At 34.6% G+C, this 24,423-nt stretch overlaps 1 protein-coding gene across 3 annotated transcripts in view; it reads right to left on the reverse strand.

The window, feature by feature from the left end:
* LOC144840147 (serine/threonine-protein kinase Nek10-like) overlaps positions 1–13,935 on the reverse strand; it is a 73,061-nt gene extending 59,126 nt beyond the window's left edge. For all 3 annotated transcript variants that reach the window (XM_078695842.1, XM_078695843.1, XM_078695841.1), the window contains exon 1: positions 13,795–13,935. The gene's annotated coding sequence lies outside the window, so the exon portion shown is untranslated. The remainder of the gene's footprint in view (positions 1–13,794) is intronic.
* Positions 13,936–24,423: the final 10,488 nt, after the last annotated feature.

The raw sequence follows: 24,423 nt of genomic DNA on the forward strand, positions 1-24,423 counted from the left end.
TGTCTGTGGATAGTCCTACACCCTCTTCTTTGTCTGTGGATGGTCTTATACCCGCTTCTTTGTCTGTGGATGGTCCTACACCCCCTTCTTTGTCTGTGGATAGTCCTACACCCCCTTCTTTGTCTGTGGATGGTCTTATACCCCCTTCTTTGTCTGTGGATGGTCTTGAACCCCCTTTCTTTGTCTGTGGACGGTCTTATACCCCCTTTTATGTCTGTTGATGGTATTAAACCCCTTTCTTTGTCTGTTGATGGTATTACACCCCTTTCTTTGTGTGTGGATGGTCTTACACCCCTTTCTTTGTCTGTGGACGGTCCTACACCCCTTTCTTTCTCTGTGGATGGTCTTACACCTCCTTCTTTCTCTGTGGATGGTCTTACACCTCCTTCTTTCTCTGTGGATGGTCTTATACCCCCTTCTTTGTCTGTGGATGGTCCTACACCCCCTTCTTTGTCTGTAGATGGCCTTACACCCCTTTCTTTGTGTGTGGATGGTCTTATACCCCCTTCTTTGTCTGTGGATGGTCTTACACCCCCTTCTTTGTCTGTGGATGGTCTTACACCCCTTCTTTGTCTGTGGATAGTCTTATACCCCCTTCTTTGTCTGTGGATGGTCTTATACCCCTTCTTTGTCTGTGGATGGTCTTATACCCCCTTCTTTGTCTGTGGATGGTCTTATATCCCCTTCTTTGTCTGTGGATGGTCTTATACCCCCTTCTTTGTCTGGACCCACTACTTTGATTGATTAAATCAGACATTGTTTCTTGTATGATTAGGAGACCAAGACCTTCAAAGTGAAAGTCCACAAGTGGATGCCTAAAAAGGTCTTGTACAGAACAGTATATTGTAGGTCCATGTCACTAATTTGAGAATTACTTGAATAATTATATTGAGATGTCTTTTACGAATTGATTTGGTTCGGATTTTGCTAAAAAATCAATGAGTAGAGAAAATCGAGGAAAAGGATTCAGATGGTTTACAGCAAAGGCCCATTACCATAAAAATGGAGTACATTTTTTTAGATGCAACGAAAATGAACAAGAATTATCTGAGTTTCTGACTAATGAAAGTAGGTCTACTGCACAAATGCAGGATAAGTTTGTAGTAAGTACTTTGAAAGACGGTATTCTCTTAACTCATGAAAATGAAAACTTTCCGAACTTGTCTCATATGCAACATCAAAGAGCCCAACGAAAGAATGCTACTTTACATCAAAAATATTTCCAAATGGCATCTAACAATTCAATTCAACTTTTATTTCAGACAATTGTCCATATGGTATAATACATTGCAAAAAAAAAAAAGATGATGGAGAGAGGACCAAAACTTTTATCTAACAATTGACACATCACAGTTTAGCAAACAAGTCGGCATAGATGAGCTCAGTGATTGCTGTTTCTCAGTGATCTGTCTAAAAGTAAAAAATTCAGAATAATAATTCCTGGTCATTTTTGCAGTGTCATTTATTTCGTTAAAAAAAATTAGGTGCATTTATACCAATGTAAACCACATACAGTATGTTCACATATTATATATGTCAAAGGTTATAAATTGTATTTCCAGTCATTTTATGTGAAAATATTTCATTACAACAAATATAAATGTCTCTATTCTGAACAAAATGACACCAAAATCGATTGAAAATGATCAGTAGTTACTGAGATATACAGATAAGAGGTCAAAGGTCAAACTGGGAGAAACGTCATTTCCGGTCATTTTTTGACGAAACATTTTATTAGAGCAAATAGAAATATGTGGTTTGTGAACAATTTAACACCAGAATCAAGTCTCTACTGTTTATAGTTGCCAAGATATGAACACTTTTTGTTTTTATGGTGGCCATTTTGAAATCAAGATGGCCGCCATACCGGACGTTGGACACTTGGCACCCCCCGATATTTTTAATCTATATACATCAAAGAAACTTTGTGGCAAGTTTCATGCTTTGGTAATAAAGTGCACAACTTGGCTATTTTTATGGCACTAACTGCTCTACTACTAGGGTTGGCACTTTGCTTGCAAAGTTTGGTACACATATTTTAAAGTAACTCCACAGAAAGTCTCTCTCTTCAAAATACATCTGCGATTGTCTTGCAATTTTATTATCACTTAAGTAACAATAAATAACTGATCAAATTAATCTGCTCCTTTTATCTTAAATTGAATGGCTGGGCTTTTTAAAATGAGGTGTTCATATTTTGGTCTCTAAAGCAGGGCAGGTATAGATGGCGCACAAAGTTATTTTGTTTACAAAGAGCTGAGCATGCAATAGAACATTCAATCATTAAAATGGAAGAAAATAATATATATACAACTATAATTGGTAGAAAATAAACCAATTGGACACACTTAGCGAGTTTTGAAAGCTCTTATTTGACTATTTCTGGTTGAGTGCAACAAGTAATGAGCCATGACCTTTCTTTATCCATAGATATCCAGCAATTTAACCACATAATTAGGGGATTTATACTAGGTATCCCAATGAACGCACATTGTGTTGTGGCAGTTTTGAAAAATTGATATGGCTATGATGTTAAAATTACTACACTAATTTTGATTGCATTTTAATAAAATTAAGTATATTAAAAGAATGTTTTTTATTATTCACTAAGATGTGTTATTTATTAAAATTGATGAAGTATTTCCAGCGAAAACAGTACTTTAAAATTAGTCCAAATCGCAAACCGACGAATTTTCGCACTACAAACGATTTTCGGAAAACCCCCCGCCTGTTTTCAAACATGATTGCTTGATGGCCGTCAGAATTTTTTATTTTTTTCATATTTCAAATTATCCCTAAGAATCAAATAATTATATCAATAAAATATAAACTATATTCTAACAAATAAAAACAAATTAAATGAAGTAATACAATAGTTCAAAAGTTATAGATCATTGAAAAACTGCAGGTTCTTATTGTTTGAGACATTCTGCAAAAATGGGCGCAAAATGCTTTCTGACCACCTTTGCGGACCAATCATTTTTAAAATATATTTCGTTCATGCTCCAAAAATATTACAGTTGTACAACTCTGTGATATCTATAGGTTTAACAAAATTCAAAACTTTTAAGTCATTATTGTACTGTTCCTTTCAGAAATGCACCAACAAAAAATCATACATTTTTTACAACCATAACTTTAGAACGGGTAATCAGATTTTAATAATTTAAATTGCAAAATGTTCTTTTTGGGTATTTTAAAGAAAAAATGTAATAATTAATTTAAATTTTGTCATTGGGATACCTATTTATACTTTAGGTAATAGAATAAGAACTGAAGAATTGAAAAAAGAAATGTTTAAAGTAAATCATTGTTATTAAAATTAATTGAACTTGTTACTGTAGGTGCACTGCAACTTCAAGCCAAGTTAATTGTATTTAGTTATAGATAGTAAAACAATTAGGGTGAAAGAAGAATTCTTTTTCTATTACAAATTATTTTTACAATTACTTAATGAGCATTAATTATTAGATTCTTGCATTACTATGCAGCCTTCCTTCCTACTACTTAATTTGTATTTACTGTTTAAACTAATAATACAGTAAAATGTATGAACACTTATTTTACAAATATATTTATAGTGATATTAACAGATGTATGAGAGGGGATCGTTAGATCCTGTCCAAAGACACTGGACAATGCAATTTTAGCGGCATTGAATATAGCAGAGCATGCCTATTCAAAGCCGCAAGCATGTGCAAGCTATTCGAGAGGAAGTATAGATGAGCGGTTCAATATGAGCGCTGAACCAATTAACCAAATTTATCAATAGTAATAATAGCGGACAAGATCGTCCTAATAACAATGGACGAGAAAAACCCAGTAGCCAACATGAAATGACGGACAACCAACCACAGAAAGTACGAGATCATATGCACCATGGTTGGACCCAAATGAAGAGTTTAAGTGTAAGTAAAGGTGATGGGAATAGACACGAACTGGAGCGTCCATGCCTGTCAAAGTTGTCCTCAGAACTAAATCAGGCTGATGGCAAACCCCTTGGGCCAAAGGAACCGCTGAGGTTGAAGTACGTGTGGGTTGTACCTCAAACGATTACAGTAATATCATTAATATTATAATATTATACGTTAGAATATTGTGCACAGAAAAAAGATTACGCTCTTATGACCTGAAGAAAATAAAATGTTGTTAGTGTGCTTTCTATTTTGTGTCTAAGAATATGTGGCAGGGACAAGCCAGATCAGTCGCATGTTGCAAATATTTAATTTTTTTTAAATTTCTTTATTTTGATATGTAAATCGGTTATTATTATTATGTACATCTGCCTCAAATGTCAATTTTTCCGATAAAAATTGAATTTCCGATTATAAAATTCTTTCTCATTATCAAAATCTGGCTAATTTAGTATTGAATTGAAGCTAATTTATATTTCTGGATAAACCACATTTTTTTATTTGACTTTGCGTGGACATCGTGTGAAGAGGCCAACAAGACCAACCACTGAAAAAAATATTCTCTACTGTAAATATCAGTGTTTACCACTTTCCTTACAGGGGGATTCAGTTCTCCGCTTATTACTAAATTACCGTCGCCCAGGCAATGTGCATGGTATGCATGTATTAGCGCGTTAAGTAATGATTGGATACCCCTGCAGTGGACTGTTTCATTTTTCGGAACTAGTCTTTGCCCGCACACGAAACAGGTAAAAAAATGTCGCCTCTCATGGAATATTTGCTTAGAAACATCAATTTTACCGATTTATTAAATTATTTTTAAAGTGGAATATTTATCAATCTACTAATTTATAAAGCAAGTATGTTATGAAGAAATGTAACGAATAAATTTAAGAAGCTTTAAATTTGTTATTCAGCGGCCGTAACCAATTCTATGTAGGCGGCCGCAGGCCCGTATCCAGGGGGGGTGCGTTGGGTGCAGACGCACCCCCCCAAGTCCCAAAAGGTCCACTATTTCCTTGTTGGTATTTTTTCTTGTCTTGTTTAACTAAAGACAATCATTATATATATACAAAATTTACATTATCAATGGTATACAAACAAAAATATGTTAATATAAAATGAAAAAATACCGGTAATTAAATTACGGAATCTGAACTGACTACAAACTCGATGTGAAACATGCGCAGTCGATCATGTGACGACAAGCAATAGCTTAGCGCTTCATGTACGCGGTACGCGGTAAAGTGTTTTTGCATGCTGGAAATACAGACAACCGGCGGTAATTTGCTGGAAATACAGACAACCGGCGGTAAATACAGACACTATCGAATACGGCGCCTAAACATGGGAAGGAAGCAGGAAGCTAGAAAGCGGAAAGCTGCTGGAAAATCGACGCTGTCTAAGTTGGCCTTTAAACATCATGAAAGCGTTAAGTTCTGGTGTCCATCGTTCAACTAGCCCAAGCCACAACAACCCCTGGCCCCCCGCCATTGTTGCTCGCTTCGATCGCACCCCCCCATTATAAATGCTGTATACGGGCCTGGGCCGCAACGCGCTTTGGTCAGCGTTGCCGTATATTCCATATATTTCAATTTGAAGTGTAACTTACGGTTAGAATAATCGAAAGGGAAATAAAATTAAACATGTTAAATTATACTATTGAGGTAATTACTTTGTTAAATTTAAAATTCATCTGTTTCTTCCCGATATTTCTTAGGCAGAATTTAGCATTAGGCTTTAGACCTACATATAACTTAACTTGTAGGCGCAGCCAAGAATATGCCCAGTCTGGCGCTCAAAATAGGCTAGTCAATCTAGCAAAAAAAACAGCCCAAAGTGAAACAAATTGCAAACAGACATTTTTCTTTTTTAAATGGTCATATATGATGAGGAGATCAAAATTTGAGCATCACACCTCTGTCACTCATCCCGATGATATGCAAATTAGCTTAAATATGCAAATTAGGGTGAAATTACAGGGTTACCATATCTCAAAAACTACTAGTCCGAGAGAGTTGATTTTTTCACTGATCTATTCAAAATGTATATATTTATATTTACTCTAATGAAACATTTTACGAAAAAATGACCGGAAGTACAACATTTGACCTTCGACCCCATTTCTCAATGTTTGCATATACAATGTGACTAAAATGTCTGTAGAGACTTTATTTTGCCCTCAAATGACCCAGACATAGGTTCCTAATAGCCAGCATAGGATCACTTTGTAATTCCCAAAATCACACCTTTGTCACACACCTCGAAAGTATGCAAATTAGTAGTACAATTTAAATAAAATATGCAAATAAGGGGAAAAAATTACAGTTGTCCTATATCTCGAAAACCACTAATGCTAGAGAGCTGATTTTTTCACAGCCGTATTCAGAATGTACATATTTCTATTTGCTCCAATGAAAAATTTTACAAAACATTGACCGGAAGTATGACATTTGACCCTCGACCCCATTTCTCAATATTGCAATAATGAAACTAAAATGTCTGTAGAGACTTTGTTTTGCCCTCAAATGACTCCAATACAGGTTTCTAATAGCCAACATAGGACTGTTTAGTAGATCTCAAAATCACACCTGTATCACTCACCTCCAAAGTATGCAAATTATTAGTACAAGTTACATGAAATATGCAAATTAGAGGGTGAAATTACAGGTTCCTATATATCAAAAACCACTAAGGCTAGAAAGTTGATTTTTTCAATAACTTGTTCAGAATGTACATATTTATATTTACTCTAATGAAACATTTTACGAAAAAATTACCGGAAATACAACAATTGACCCTCGACCCCATTTATCAATGTTTGCATACATAATGCGACTAAAATGTCTGTAGAGACTTTGTTTTGGACTCCTATTTCCTATAGTCAGCATAGGACCGCTTTGTAATTCCCAAAATCACGCCTTTGTTTTGGCATGGTTGGAATTCCCTTTTTTCGTATTAGTTTATGTACAGCGCTTAGAGGTTTCACAACATTAGGCGCTATATAAATCCAGGATATTATTATTATTATTTCTCAATATTTGCATATAATGCAACTAAAATGTACATGTACAGACTTTGTTTTGGCCTCAAATGACTCGGATACAGGTTTTATATAGCCAGTATAAGTCAAGCACCTCGAAAGTATGCAAATTAGTAGTACAAGCTATATGAAATATGCAAATTACAGTGAATTGCCTTATGTATCTCGAAAACGCTAATGACCGATTTTGAGATTTACTAAACATTCCTATGTTGGCTATTAGAAACCTGTATCCGAGTCATTTGAGGGCAAGTCTCTACAGACATTTTAGTTTTCATTATATATGCAATATTGAGAAATGGGGTCGAGGGTCAAATGTCATACTTACTTTTGTAAAATGTCTCATTACAGCAAATATAAATATATACATTTTAAATATTTTAGTGAAAAAATCAACACTCTAGCATTAGCGGTTTTCGAGATATGGCAACGCTGTAATTTCAATCCCTAATTTGCATATTTAATATTACTTGTACTACTAATTTGCATACTTTCGAGGTGCGTGACGAAGTTGTGATTTTGGGAATTATAATACAGTTTTATGGGGGGTATTGAAAAACAATATCCAAGTCATTGAGTCCAAAATAAAGTCTTAACAGACATTTTAATCACATATTTATGTAAATATTGAGAAATGGGGTCAAGGGTCAAAATTTGGTACTTCCGGACATTTTTATGTAAAATGTCTCATTAGAGCAAATATAAATATATATATTCTGAACCAGACTGTGCAAAAATGAACTCTCTTCGATTAGTAGTTTTTAAGATATGGTAACCCTGTAATTTCACCCTAATTTGCATATTTAAGCTAATTTGCATACCTTCGGGATGAGTGTCAGAGTTGTGATGCTCAAAAAATAATCACCTTATCATATGTAACCATTTAAAAAAAAAAAATCTCTGTTTGCAATTTGTTTCACTCAAAATGCTAGATTGACTAGCCTAAATGGAATCGCACACATAATAAGCACGGGCTTAATTCTTATTTTTGGCGGTTCGTCCACGTACGTGCAAATTTTTACCATAACTTTGGTCACTTATTTTCACCTATTCTGCACTGTATGTAGTACCAGGAAAGAGTTTATTAACTCTTCCCTGGTAGTACGTATTCAATATATAGTATAAACTGTATATACTTAGAATAGAAGTGACACAAAATAGAGAGCACACTAACATTTTTTCAATGGCATAATCGTTTTTCTGTGTGCAATATTCTAACGTATGACATGCATGTGGCATTTGGGCTGCAGGATAACCTAACTCGTCCGTAGTGACAAGTTCAAAACTAGTTAGAAATTATTCTTGCACATTTTTAAATGTTAAATGCGCGTGCGCGTGTAACTTTTTGTGAAACATGCCCTTGATATGACTTAAATTTTCACAAAGTGTCAATAAAAAATTAAGCTTGGTTTTTAATCTATGATCAATCATAAAAAATCATAAAATCGCACATAATTTAAATAATGTCTATGACGTCTTTAAAAAATACCAAGAGTTGCTTCCCAAGTTGTGTCATAAAGAAAATGCTTTAATAGAATATTTCTCAATTATCAATGCAATACCAAATCAATGGGAAAAAATAGTAACATCACCAATGAAAATGATAAATATGTAGTTCGACAGTGTTCTCCCCAGGCATTTGAAGCGTCACGGTACCGTGACGCTTGGGTTGTCTACCGTGACGCTTTACGGTCGGCCGTGACGCTTAAAACCTTATCCGTGACGCTTAAAAATATCAACCACAACCAATCTAAAAATAGATTAATAACAGGCAGGTACTTTCTAGAGCTGAGGCGCGGCATGCATAAAGAGCCTAATGCATACGAGACACGTGACATGACCACAAGCCAAGAAACAAAAGACTGCGTGTTATAACAACTGAGACGTGCTTTCACCGGCCGCCGTCGAGAGATGTAAACACGTGTTTTGTTACTGCCATGTCTCTCTTTCGATCTCTAGTATTGGCTGTTGTCTGAATCGTCTAAGTAACTTGTATATTGTAAATAAAACAGTGATTGATTGTATTGTTTTTCTTGTAAAAATGTTATGTGTATTAAAAAATAAATATCAATGATGTTTTCAATATCACACTGAATCGACTCTTTATGGATCGGTGGGATTTACTCTTTCGTCGGTAACGTACAGGCCTTGAATTTTACCGCGGCCAGTGCCGTCGGTGCCCTCCCAGTTGGCCTCAATGCCCTCGAAAATGAACAGCACCCACGGCCACTACTGGCCTGCCCTTTTTTGCGTTGGCCGTGAGTGCCCTTCCCGAGTTTTACCACAATAAAAACCACTGAAGTAGATAGAAAATAATGTCAAGAAGATTTGTTTACACGACTCAGACGAGACGCAAAACTATCGCCTGTCTTCGTTGCAAGTTGCCTAAACGCATAATACACAGTAGACAAAACATTAAACATATTTGTGTAAAAACCAAAACAATATCGTCCCGGCCGCCGTGTGCGTGGTAAATCGTGGTATAGATAGTTACGTACATTAAAATACAGGGGTGTACACTTTTAATAATCAAGCTAAAAACGTTCCTCAATCGGAGGTCACTGAAAGTATTAAAGTCGCACCACCCCCGCCTCAATAATCGAGCTAACCGCCTTCGTTGAAAAAAAATTACACGCACTCCTAGCTTATCCTCCCACCACACCACTGCCAATCCGATCAAACACACGCAATTCAATACATTGGGGAAACAATTCCATTTGACGCACACGCATACTCTGATAAGAAATTTCACACGGTGTGTGTCGTGTACGACGAAGGATCGGATCGTTGGAAAAACAATTCCTTTTGACGTACACGCACCCTCTGATAAGAAAATACCATGTGCGTTCCTGCATGGTGTAGCCCATTATACGTGTAAAATTAGGGGTGTCCACTTTTAGTACCAAAGTTAAATCCACACCTCAATCCGACGATCGTTGGAAGTATATTATTTATATTTTATCGCACCCACCTCAATAATCCAGCCAACAGATCATCGAAAAATCTTGTTTAACAACGTCGTTGAACTACAGTTGTCCTACTGATGAGTAGGCATATTTTTTTTCCATTGGGGACTTATCCTTGACGTTCGTAATGAACGCAAAAAATGTTTCTTATCGCGTAGGCCTATGTTTACCGACGGAAAAGTAGATTACGATCGTGCTGTTTGCTAGCACGCTATGAAGTGTCCTTTCCGGCCAACTACAGATTTGTCCTACTGATGAGTAGGCCTATAGTTTTATTTTATCGTGGACTTCCCCTTAACGTTCGTAATGAACGCAAAAAATGTTTCTTATCGCGTATGTTTCGCGGCGGAAAAAGTAGGCTAGGCTACGATCGTGCTGTTTGCTAGCGCGCTATGAAGTGTCCTTTTCGACCAACTACAGAGTTGTCCTACCATGGTCCTACTGATGAGTAGGCATATTTTTTTTTCATTGGGGACTTCCCCTTGACGTTCGTGATGAACGCAAAAAATGTTTCTTATCGCGTATGTTTACCGGCGGAAAAAGTAGGCTACGATCGTGCTGTTTGCTGGCGGGCTATGAAGTGTCCTTTCCGGCCAACTACAGTTGTTGGCCTGAAAACTAGTTTTATTTCATCGGGGACTTCTCCCTGACGTTTGTATTGAATGCAAAAACATTTTCTTATCGCATATTCCGGACAAACTAGAGGTGTCACTCAACATGAATGTTACGTGCGAGAGTACCATTTCCGGCCATCTAGGAAAAATCGCTTCGCCACAGCCCCAACCATGGTGGGGCTGTGACTCATGTACTTAGTGTCGGAATGGTACCGCCCACCCCCCGAAGCGTGGCACTTGATGTGAATCCTGGGGAGAACACCGAGTTCGATATAAGTTTATTTTATAAGAAAAACAAATCTTCGATATTTTATAGTAATGCAAATAACAAAGCCTCCATTCCAATATCTCAAGCAAAGTGGGAATTTGAATTAGGCGTTGAGTTAAATTAGCATAAAATATGGTTTAATAAAGTTGTTAGCTCTAAACATATAGTCAAAGTTTGCCAATTTAATTTCAAGCTGTTGCACAGAATTTTATCATTATAGTGCAAAGCTGAAATTATGGAAGTGGGTAGAAACTGACCTATGCAAAAAATATAAAACTGAAACAGAAAATGAAAAACATATATTTCTTTGTAAAACAATCCAACCAGTCTGGAGAAAGCTTGAGTTAATGATTATAACGTGTTTCCCTGCAAACGAAACATGCCATAAATTTTCTAGTAAAATGAAGTGCGTGTGTATTCGTCATACGTTCTTATTAATTTTACTAAAATACCTATAAAACGATCATATCGGCGATGAGATCGTATTTTATTTCTTCATTTTGAAAAGCGCTTATAATGATAGTCATAACCATAATATTAAATAACAATAGACATGTATACTTTACAATAAATGGCCTATTAACTCATTGTCTTTACATACTGTAAATCTTCTAATTGTAACCCTAGGTTATTATTCCTTGATTGTTTTTTAGGGTGGGTTACTATTAGAAGGGGGGGGGGGGTCACTATTAGAGTAGTGGGTTACTATAATTAATCTTAAATTAGGCACCTGAAAATAGTAACCCACCCCCAACTTTCTCGGTCAGCAACTCATTATAGCAAAATAATAAAACAGTACGAATAAACAAATTTGGTTGAACTTTATTTTATAAACTCAAAAACACTCAATCCAACATGCATTATCTACTTATTTTCAAAATACGGATGCATCATCTTAAGTTTTTGTGACTCTACAGCCCGGCGCACACTAGAGCTTTCGGCTGAGCCAACTGGCACGAGTAACAATTGGCTCACTAAAAAATTTGCCGCATACTGTAATCGCGTTCTATCGGACGCACACTAAACGCTGGATAATTACTTACTATGCTATACGGCACTCGCTGACATATTATAATAAATCAGAACATGTCATGCGCAGTGGAATTTTTTAGTGAGCTATCTGCTCATGTTCAGTGAACACATGAGGAAAATGACACGCGTGCCAAAAAATATTAAATTTAAGTATTTTCAACAACAATTGAAGCGTCTTTCACACCTATGCCCTATAATGGTAAGTAAAAGCTTAAGTATTTTATTTTTAAAATAGTACTAGGCCTAGAACTCGTGTTGAACGAAAATAAAGTAGACACTGCATCGTCAACCAACAGCCTCCGTTTGGAAGGTTTGCCAGTTAATTCCCCTACCAAATCCCGTTTGAAACAGCTAGGCAATAAAAGTAACAATAGATTAACAATAGCTGAAAGATTTACGAATTGGCTTGCAGAAGAAAAGATCGATCGAAGGTTTGTTTACCAAGCCAGCGCATGCTCATACCGTGTCATCGCCGTCCTGCATGACCGCATGTCGCGTTATTAGCCAATCATATTAGCGGATATTAGCCAATAGAAGCGCCGAATGCAACCGCGAATCTTAAAATTTTCATCGGCCGTATCTGACGTCACAAACAGGCTGCCATGAGCACAAGATAGCGATTTTCAAAAGTCTTGAAAATAGCTTTAAAATCCTGTTTACTAGAAAACTACAAATCAGATTTAAACATAAATTGTTCTGAATATTAAGTTAGGGTTACTTTTATAATAGTTAGGTAAAATATTAGGGTGTTCCTTTCCTTTAACATTCCTCTAAACATCTCGCAAAGCAAACCTGAAATTGCAGGAGATGTAGGTATGCTCAAGCCGTCTTTAAGGTTGGAATTACAGCACCCAAGGCAGACCGATAGCCAGACACGGTGCGGACCTGCCGGTCTGACTCAACACTACTTTGGACGCATCCGTTTCAAAACGTTTTTTTGGCACTTATAATAAATATTTTTCAGAGAAAAAAGCACATTGCATGTACAGTAGAACTATATTATCTTGGCGTAGGAAGACAAACAAAGTAAACAATCTAGCGTATATGGTCGTACGCGCTAGATGATACAATATTTGAACTACATTTTTTACATGTTTGGTTGGATGTAATGGAAATAAAAAATAGTTGATCTGATGGAATGATATATAAACTAGAAAGCCACTCTGAGAGTGCATACAGTACCTCCGCCTACTGTAAACTTTTATGCACAGGTGCATCATGGTATTCATAAGGTATGACGCACATCGGACAAATAACACACCTCTCCCGGGGGTCGTATAGTGGGTCATACAATTCAAGTGCATAATTACTTTTTGAGTAATCCTGCTAACAAACAAACACGTTCGCTTACATATACATATAAACAAACATTCAAAAGAATTATGTTTACAGTTCAATTATTTTCAGAATAATAATACATAAAAATATGTTTACCAATAGACAAATAATCATGTCAATGACATAGCGCGCATGGTAACGTACGCAGAGTTGAATCATGGCAATAAAATAACAATGGAGTCAACTCTCGGTAACCTTATTTTTAGGTCCCGCTCCGGGGAAGCAAAATAAACTTAGTTAGGGGTCAATGGGTTAACCATATAGGCCTAAAAGGGGCGACTTTGCGATGGGGCGACTTGACTGGATCCCCTACTAGCCTAGGCCTGGGCCTAGCTAGGCCTATCCTAGCTAGGCCTACCCGCGCCTACCTACTAGAGGCCTAGGCCTAGAGTAGAGGCCTAGGCCTAGCTAGCCTAGTAGGGCGATAGGAAGAGCTAAACCTGTGTTTTATCTTAGAATAAAATATCAACATTATCCTTTTTTTCTTCTAAATTTTTGTAATGTTTAGTTATAAAAGACAGCAAAACTCGTTTAGTTGGCAATAACAATTGTGCTGCTTATTCAAGCAATGAAAACACAATGGCTACACTGAGACTAGTTTTGGCGTAACCATACTCACGGTAAACATTGTTAAAATATCTCTCAGCTCCCTCTCTGTCTGATGATCTGATGATAGGCCTACTTTCAAATATTCGGCTGTAAAGAAACCACTTTTAAATGTAACTATCTTATGGCTGAGAAAAGTATTTTAAAAAAAATATGCTTTTTCAATAAGCACATAATATTAAACTAGGCCTAGGCCTAGGCCTTAATCCATTTTTACAGGTTTTAAACTGTTCTATTTTATGAGACCTGCCTGCTGCTGTTCAATTCTCTCTCTATATATGACTCTGGTATGGCTGGAAGAAGAGCGCCATCAATTTCAATACGTTCGGCTCTCTTTTATTATTCGGCACCTTTTATATATTAATTAGTAGGGGGGTTCTTAGCACGAAAAAACAGATCGATCATTCACTTTTTGATAAAGGCACCAAATTTGGTAGACATGTCCTATATGACCAAAAAAAGGGGGCGGACACCACTCAAAATGGCCGCGAAATCTATGTATTTATTGATTGTATTTCTCAGAGAGGTGCAATATAAAAGGGCTATATAAAATCTTTGGCATTTCAAGCAGCAGCAGAAACTAGTTACCGTAAATCTTTTAATAGTAACCCACACTCTAATAGTAACCCTCCTTCTAATAGTAACCCACCAAGTCAATCTATAATAATAATAGTATTTATTTGGAACAACACTTGTTTAACAGTGGCACACAAGCGTAGATGGTGCGTCCATACAAATTACAAAATTTAATACAAAAACAATGGAAAATAAAAACTGAAACTAAAACATTTTTCATATTTGATTATGAACTAAAAACATAAAATTCAACGGTTACAAAACTTATTTTAAAACTAAAACTACGTAAACAACGATATAGTTAAAAAGGAGATCTTGGGTCTCGGTATGAATAAAAGTACAGGTCTAGATGGCATACCCGCACGTTTTTTAAGGGATGCGTCCGAAATTATTGCAACTCCCATAACACGGATTATCAATTTCTCATTTGAAACGGAATGTTTTCCAAATGAGATGAAATTGGCTCGTGTTCGACCAATTTACAAGAAAAAAAGTAATCTTGAAACTGCTAACTATAGGCCTGTCAGTATACTGTCGGTGGTGTCAAAAATTGTAGAAAAGATTTTTCACTCACAATTAAATGAGTTTTTGGAAAGGAACAAACTTTTAAATCGTTTTCAGCCTGGTTTCAGACAGTCCTTTTCAACAGATCATTGTTTAATTCACTTGACAGACTTCATTAAAAGTCAAACAGCGAAAGGGAAATTTACTGGTATCTTACTTATTGACATCCAAAAAGCTTTTGACTGCTTTAGTCAAGAAACTCAGAAAAATTGGAATCGAATCTGTCAGCTGGTTTAAATCATCTGGAATGTAGACATCAAACAGTTAATATTGGTGGGGCTGTTTCAGAGCCTTCAGAAATTGTATGTGGAGTGCCACAAGGGAGCATCCTGGGACCACTCCTGTTCCTCATCTACGTCAATGATATGCCAATGTCCGTCTCATCATTGTTAATGCAATATGCTGACGATAGTGCAATTGTCAATTCTCATCATGATCCTGATATTATCAGTAAAAATCTTGCAAGGGATCTGTCTAATTGTAATAAATGGTTAATTGACAACAATCACTTCACATGGGAAAAACTGAACTAATGTTGTTTGGTCCCAGGATGTCTCTCAAGAACTACACAAATTTTAGCGTTCTTTACAATGGCCATACAATTTCTTTGAATAGCTCTATAAAATACCTTGGTGTCGAACTAAGCAATAGGCTTAATAGTGAATTAATTGTCGCAACAATTATTAAGAAAGTTAATGGTCGTATATTAAATGTGCGTATAGGAATTGTCGTAACTTTGATCGCTGTATTCGTAAACTCGTAATGGAAGCCCTGGCTCTAAGCCATATAAATTATGCTATATCATCCTGGTACTGCGGTACAACCGCGGATTCCCGTACTAAACTTCAAATAACACAAAATAAAGTAATTAGATTCATCTTAGGGAAACATAATAGATACTATACCACCAAAGACGATTATACTTTTCTTGGTTTATTAGATGTTAAAACCAGGGCCGAACAAATGACACTACAACACGTACAGACAATATATACAAAAAGTTGTCCAGATTTTATGTTAAATAATTTTAATAGGATAAATCATAACCATGGTACTAGAGGTAAAGATTGTAATTTTATTGTTCCAATGAATAACTATACTGTTAGTAAGACCTTTTTTTTAAATGCAATCACACTGTGGAACAAATTACCAATAGAAATAAAAAATATTTTTACACACAATAGTTTTAAAAGAATTCTTAAGAAATTGTTATTAACAAATATGCAAATTCTATAGACCTAAAATTATGATTGACTTTTCTTGTAAATAATAGTAGATATTTTTATAATAATCATTATCAGAATTCGGCATAAATCAAACATGTAATTAAAATTATTTGTAATACTGTATATAATAATAATAGATCCATATTTTTGTATATTATTATAATATTGTTTTTCATGTTGGGGACCCCTTTGGAAACAAGCATGTGGGCTTAAAGGGCCATCCCCTGCTTTCCATGCTTATTTTCTAGTTTAGTCTTGTATTATTATATTTAATGTTTTCTCTTTTTTTTCATTTACATTATACTGTTTTATAAATTTGTACTGTTCTTGGAAAGCAATAAATATTACTTACTTACACTAAAACTACAACTCACTAATTTTGCAACAGCAATGGAAAAGAAAACACACATTTTTAAAAATAAAACAGTTCAAAGTTGTGATACAATTTCATTTCTTAGTTTCCAAGCACGGCTTGTGTAAATTTTACAATAACTGTCAAACACAGCATAAATCTCATGAGATTATTTTTATGAAATAATAATAATAATAATATTTATTCGGTCATCAATGTAAAAATAACCAGGAATGAGAATAGGCTAAAGCCCAAACAGATTCTGCACTCACTCCATACAATACAATCAGTTAAAGATAAAACCATATACAAGAAAAATACAAATAAATTATACATAACATGAAATATAGTGTTTTGTTAGAGCAGCCTTAAATATTGAAATTGTTTGTGAATCTTTATGTCATTTGGTATTTGCTCCCATAGTCTAGGAAAGGAAACAAATACAGAATTATGAAAAGTATTGCCTTTCGAATTCCAACGTAAAAGCCTACCCGGACATCTTTCACTAGTTTTAATATACTCATTGAAAGAATGGGGACAGTAACCTTTCAACACCTTAAATCCTAATGAAAGTCTATGTAATTTAAACAAGTCATCAATAGATAATAATTCAAGCACTTTCAACCTATGAAAATAAGATGTGTCCCAGGAACCTTCCTTTCTAAACATTATTATCCTTGTTGCTTTCCTTTGTATACTTTCTATTCTATTAATATATGATTTCTCAAATGGTGCCCACATTGAACAACAGTAGGTAACCACTGGAAGTAATAGAGCTTTGTATAAGTTCAACATAGCTAACCAGGACATATTTTTACTACATTTTGAAATGAAACCAAGCAATCTGCTTGCTTTACAACATATATAATTAACTTGTGTATGACAAGACAACGAACTATTTACATAAACACCTAGAAATTTGAATTCTGTAACTTTAGGAATATTGTCTGATTCTATGGTATAATCCCAGTTAACTATCTCTTTACATCTTGTAACATGCATTACGGCGCATTTGACAGGATTTAAGGGAAGTTTGTTTACATTTGCCCATTTAGCAATTAAATCTAAATCCTTTTGAAGCAATTTACAATCATTATTGTTATAAATAGGACGTGATAATGTGTGATCATCAGCAAATTGAAAAAGTGAAGAAGAAATATTATTTACAATATCACTTACATAAATCAAAAATAAAAGAGGGCCCAAAACTGACCCTTGTGGTACCCCTGAAGTAACATTTACCCACTCTGACTTTTCTCCTCTGTAAATAACCCTTTGGCGTCTATTTGAAAGAAAATCTGTAATCCATGCATTAGTGTTTCCACCAAGTTTCTTAATTAATCTTTTATGAGACACCTTATCAAATGCAGACGAAAAATCAAGAAAAATAATATCAATATTTTTACAACCTTTAAGTTCTAAGCTCTGTGCCCATGAATGAAAAACCTTTGAAAGTAAAAGTTCAGTACTATACATTTGTCTAAACCCAAACTGATTTTCTGAAAGGATATTATTATATTCTAGATATTCCCTTAAGCGATAACAAAGCAATTTCTCAATAATCTTACAAATTATGGGAGTTAAGGACACTGGACGATAGCTTTTCATTTCGTCTTTGGGTTTTCCATTTCTTTTGAAAATAGGTACAACATTTGCATCCTTCCATTGTTTTGGTAAAATACCTTTTTGTACAGTTAAATTAAAGAATGTACATAAAACATTAGCCAATTGTGCCTTACATGACTTTAAGAATATTGGAAGCAAACAATCAGGTCCTGGTGATTTGGATACATTTAACTGTGAGAGGGCATAAAATACCTCAGGCATCACAAAGGATTCACATTCAAAGTTGGTAAGACAATCTATTGTATCCAAATCACAATGCTGATCATTATCTATGCAAAAGTTGTTTACAAATTGTGTATTGAAAAGATTAGCCAACACCTTAGCATCAGATACCATTGTGTTATTTATCTTAAAGCTAATAACATCTGAGTCATTTTTTATAGACCTTATATACGCCCAGAATTGTTTTATATCAGTTGTAGCTTTGTTTGAAATATTTACAACATAATCCCGATGGCTACAATATATTGACTTTTTTAATTCCCTGCTACAATATTTGAATTTATTTATGCTTTCTTCAGTTCCTACTTGTTTAGCAATTTTGTACAACTTTCTTTTCTTTGTGCAAAGCTTTTTGATTTCTGGAGTTATCCAGGGAAAAGATTTCGATTTTTTACATTTCCTAGTTGGTACAGATTTTGAAATTGCAAAAATGATATTATTAGAAATACTTTCCCATATATCACTAATATTATTATATTGAAAACAATTCTCCCAATTAAAATTATCTAATATAGTCTGCATTTTTGAAAAATCAGCCTTTTTAAGAGCATATACAGTTTTAGTTATGTCCTTAGCACGTTTATATGACACTTTAACAGAGATCTCAACTGCTTCATGATCACATGATTCAAAATTATAAATTGTACGACATTTTTCAATCAGTAGTGGATTAGAAACAAATACTAAATCTAAGAAATGTCCTTTACTATCACGTGTAATATACGATGGTTGTTTTAAAGGCCAGGTGCGGGCAAAAAATTTCTATTGATCATACATTCCAATAATTTCGATCTATAGTTTCCCCTATGTTTCATAATTTTTCAGATTTTATTTGTGTTACACGAGCTTGTTGAAAATAAGCACTTTCTTATCAGTGGGGGGATAGTTCAAATTACATAGTAAAATCTCTATTCTTTTGTACACACATTTTGTAAATAGAGAGGCATTTTAAAAAGCTATGAAAAATAAACGGTCTGGTAAAAAATATTATCAGCTGAATAAATATAGGTAATATAACTTGAATATTACATTTCTGATATTTTTATTCAACTTCAGATTTTTATTTTCATGCTATAGCAAAAATTATCCACCGTATATCCACCATCTTTTTTCACCATCTAGGGAGTCACCAGACATGTTATTACATTAGGTTAACTACCTAACTACTGAAAAAAGTCTTCCTGGTTTTTATGGAAGAATTTTGCCAAATGTTGTATTTGACCATATTACGGGAAATTCAAGTTTTTTCGTCTTGATTTCTGTTACAAATATTTGATTTATGTACAATTAACCAAATATTATATTTAAAATTCATGCCTGTACCTGAGCTTTAAGACTTGAACTAACCCAGTAGAGTTTGTTGCATCTAATAGACCATTCGCTAGGCTAGTTAAACCACTACTTTTATCTACCTGTATATCATTCCATTCAATATGTATATTAAAATCACCAATAAGCGAAACCCATTTGTACTGAGTCATTTTTCTTTGTACTTTTTCTAAATTTGTGTATAAAGCATTTGTGTATTGAATATTTGAAGATGGTGGTCTGTAATATACACCTATAAGAATTTTTCCAATACCAGTGTAACACTCTAACCACAATAACTCCAGTATATTATCATTTAGTTCATGACACTCAGATGGTTGTAATGATGTTTTTACAGCAATAAGTATACTCCCCCACCATGTGAGTTTCTATCCTTTCTAAAAACTATATAATCGTTATTAAATAGTTGACTATCATAAATGGAATTGTCAAGCCATGTTTCTGTCATAGATATAATATCATAAAATGAAGAATTAAGTCGAGAATTTATATCATGCAACTTATTTTTAACACTTCTTACATTGCAATAGAATATATTTAGCTTGTTTTTACTATCAGAACCTAATTTTGAATCTATCATAAAATCACTTTGGTTTACATTATTACTTAAACTATTATCATAAGTACATTCAGAATTAATTAATTCAGCAAAATAATAATTTTTAATTAGCATTAGTAATAGTAATTGGTTGTGAAGCATTAACATTGATTATATTTACATTTCGTTCTTGATCATTTAACACCATTAAGTTCGTGTCGGCCAGGTGACCCTTTTATCAAAGAGTAATCAAGCACAGATGATTTTCTTACTACTTCTTGTTTCCAAAAAGTAGAATATGATTGTTTAATTGTATTTTCAAATGGCTTGACCCAGTTTATATCAAACTCAGTACCTGTACATATATCATTGAAATCGAACTTAATATAATCATAAAAATAACGTGCTTCCTAAGACATATTAATAGATAGGTCACCAGAAATAAAATTAACCCAATTATCTACACAATTCATTGCAATAAGATTACGTTGCAGTGTTTGCAATTCTTTAATTCTAATACAATGTAACTTACTACAAATAAACAGGAAACGTTTACCATCTTCTTCACCTGACCCACAAACCTTACATTTATCACTTAGATTATCAATGTTCCACTTATTTGTAATTTTTCCAAAAATGGTAAAGTGTTTGAACGAAGTTTAAATTTTGAAAATGTTTGAAAAACTTGAGCCATAAAATCTGTTTTATCCAATAGGTAAGGTTCTAGGCCAGGTGACCCTTTTATCAAAGAGTAATCAAGCACAGATGATTTTCTTACTACTTCTTGTTTCCAAAAAGTAGAATATGATTGTTTAATTGTATTTTCAAATGGCTTGACCCAGTTTATATCAAACTCAGTACCTGTACATATATCATTGAAATCGAACTTAATATAATCATAAGTTTTTTCAAATTCATTAATAAATTGGTACCTTGAATTAAACTTCTTAAGTCTCATAATTGTATTTAATATAAGTTTTTGCCAGCGATTCATTTCCATACATATAATATTTCTTATATATTTTGCTTTAAAAATATCCTGAGTTACTTTAATTGGTGCCAACCTATATCGCCATAAAGTGCCTCTTTTGCAGTGCTTCTACTCGCTTTAAGTATTGATCGCGCCATTTGTAATTGAAGAGACTCAATCTTTAGTATTTGTATTAAAACACATACAGCACAAGCATAGTTAATAGTCGGAAGGCCAATACTTCTCCAAAGGATATCTCAATACGCAATGATTACCATTTTTGATAACTTGATTGATGTGGAAATTGTCTTTTAGATTTCTAGAAATGTATACACCAAGATACTTATATGTTTCAACTTCAGATATAAAAGTATCCCCCAATTTCCAAAGTTTTTCACTATTCAAATTCTGGCCTATTATCAAAACATTTGACTTTTCACTATTAAAATTAAATTTCCATTTTTTAGCAAACAAGGATACTAAATCTAACATTTTATTAAGTTCTTTTTCGCTATCTGCTAAAAGTACGATATCGTCGGCCCAAAAAAAGGCTACCCATGAAGATATCGTGTATGCGCACACCTCACGCGTGTTCTTGTAATAATTTAGTGAGTTCGTTGATTTTTATGCAAAACAGGGTTGGTGAAAGGACATACCCTTGCTTAACACATTCTTCTATATCAAAAGACTGTGTTTGAATGTCACCAAATCTTACTTGCCCCTTAACATTGTCGTACAAGCTACTTTTAATATTCCATAATCTAGGCCTACCACGAATTCATATATTCCATATTGCCATTAGCAATCCATCTCTCCATACGCTATCAAAATGCTTTTTTTATGTCAAGGAATGCTAAGTAAGTCTTCTTGCCTTCAGCAAGTCGGCAACTGGCAATGTTTTTAAGAGTGAAAATCTTCGCATCTTCGGTGGGGTCTAAACCCTCCTTGAACTTCTGAAAGAGTATTGTTTTCTTCTAAGAAGTCGGAAACTGTGTGATGTACAACTCTATTGAATATTTTTGAAACACATGGATGTTAAAGATATTCCTCTGAAGTTATTTAAATCCCTTCTAACACCCTTTTTATATATTGGTACAACAATGCTACTATTTCATTCCGACGGCATTTCAGTTATCTTATTTCTAATTAGATTTTTTGTTTGAATTTTCTTATCAAGATAGCTTTGCCATAGCCTTTCCCCTTCATCTAAATTGCTTTTAATCTTTGCCCATTTTCTATGAAGACGAGCTGCATCTCTTCTTTGTTTTATAGCTGTTTCGACTTCCCTGTCAAACCAAGCATTGCATTTATTACTATTTTTTGTTTACGTACACCAATTCCTTCACGGGCCGCTTCAATTAAATGTTGTTTCCATGATTCCCAAAGCATGTCAACATCATGGTATGAATCGGCATTCCAATTTCTAAACTTTTCTTCTATTTTACCATGAAATAATTCAAAATCTTGCCCTTGTTTAAAGTCCCAGCTATATCTGGTATATTACGATTAACGTATACTTTACCAACACTTTTTACAGATAATTTTAAAAATAAAACATTGTACTGTAATTAATTGCCAACAATTCAACTTAAGTGTAATGTGATTGGTCCGTTTGGTGTATTTCGATTGGTCATAGTTGTATAGATCGCTTCTTGCAATAATGACCTTTTTTAATGAAACCATAGAATTGGCTACGGTCATTCCAGTAATCCGACACGCCATTCTCTGTCAGTGATGGTATTCTGCGAAAGTCGATTATCATTTTAAAATATGTTAGGCTTTCGTACTTTTAAAAAAAGAGTAGAATCATAGAAGAGGGATGTGGCAAGAACAGAAAGTATTATGAACCCAGCTCTGGGCTCATCCAGGCCATATATATAAAGAGTTACGACATTGGATTAAAGCCACGTGATATGCAGATCAAATTGTGTCTCCGAATGCATGTAAAGTATAGGAGCAACAACATACTTTCAACTTTTTCTTATATTTAAAAACATGTGTTATAAGTTCTTTGATATTATAAGAATAATACAGAATAATAGTCGCTGTTCATACGGACGACTGAGCTCACTTGACTTGCCTTAATTTTTCAAGTGAAAATTGATTAATTTTTTTCGTATTGATGATCTGTAATGTTTTCGACATGTTAGTGATGGTAGTATTCCTATTTCTCATATTTATATCAATTTTGGACGTCAAAACATCGAACGAAGCTAGCCTAGGCCTGGTAGTAGGCTATGTTACGCGGCGGGTGAATAATTGAAAGCCATACGAGCTAGTACCATTTCAAGACCAGGTGTGAGTATGCAAATACAAATACCATACATGATTCGTCGTAGGAAGCGGGGCAAGGCTGGCGGAGTTAAGAAAAGGCTCCATACTAGGAAATTTAGACCTTATTTACCTAGTATCGTAATGGGAAACGTACGCTCCATTTGTAATAAAATTGACGAACTGAGAGCTAACGCGATATATTTTCATGAATTCAGGACGGCCAGCATTATGTGTTTCGGAGACTTGGTTATCGGAGGATAAGTCAGATGAACATTTTGAGATTTGTGGATTCCAGTTATTTCGAGGTGATAGGACGAACTCATCATGAAAGAAGAGTGGAGGAGGAGTTATTGTATACCTTAATGAAAGTTACTGTCATCCGAATAATGTTCATCAAAAAAATTGTATTTGTCTGCCCCATATTGAAATTATGGTGTTGTATATACGTCCGTATTATATTCCTAGGGAATTTTCGCACGTAATCATGGTAGCGGTGTACATACCACCAGACAAGAAATAGGCTAGGGAAGCTAGAGCAAAATTAAGTAACGTAATTGGCGAGATAGAAATTGCGTATCCTGATGCTTTTATCATTGTGAGCGGGGACTTTAACCACTGTACATTAGGAGCAGTATTTATTTTTACCAACACGTTAAGTGCAGTACAAGGGGCGAAGTTACGCTGGATCTCTGTTATTCAAACGTAAAGGATGCCTTCATTTCACGGAAATTACCTAACCTGGGTTTATCAGATCATAACCTGGTGCATCTACAACCAAAGTACCGCCCAAAGGTCCAGCGTCAAAAGCCGAAGATGGTTACGGTAAAGAAGTGGTCTAATGAAGCAATTGAACACTCAATTTGAGTTCGAAATGACAGACTGGAATGTTTTCAAGGACAATTCTGAGAATGTGGATGAATTAGCGGAAACTGTTACTGCCTATATCAACTTTTGTACTGATAATG

Source organism: Antedon bifida, chromosome 4, assembly GCF_963402885.1.
Source record: "Antedon bifida chromosome 4, ecAntBifi1.1, whole genome shotgun sequence".
Classification (NCBI taxonomy): domain Eukaryota; kingdom Metazoa; phylum Echinodermata; class Crinoidea; order Comatulida; family Antedonidae; genus Antedon; species Antedon bifida.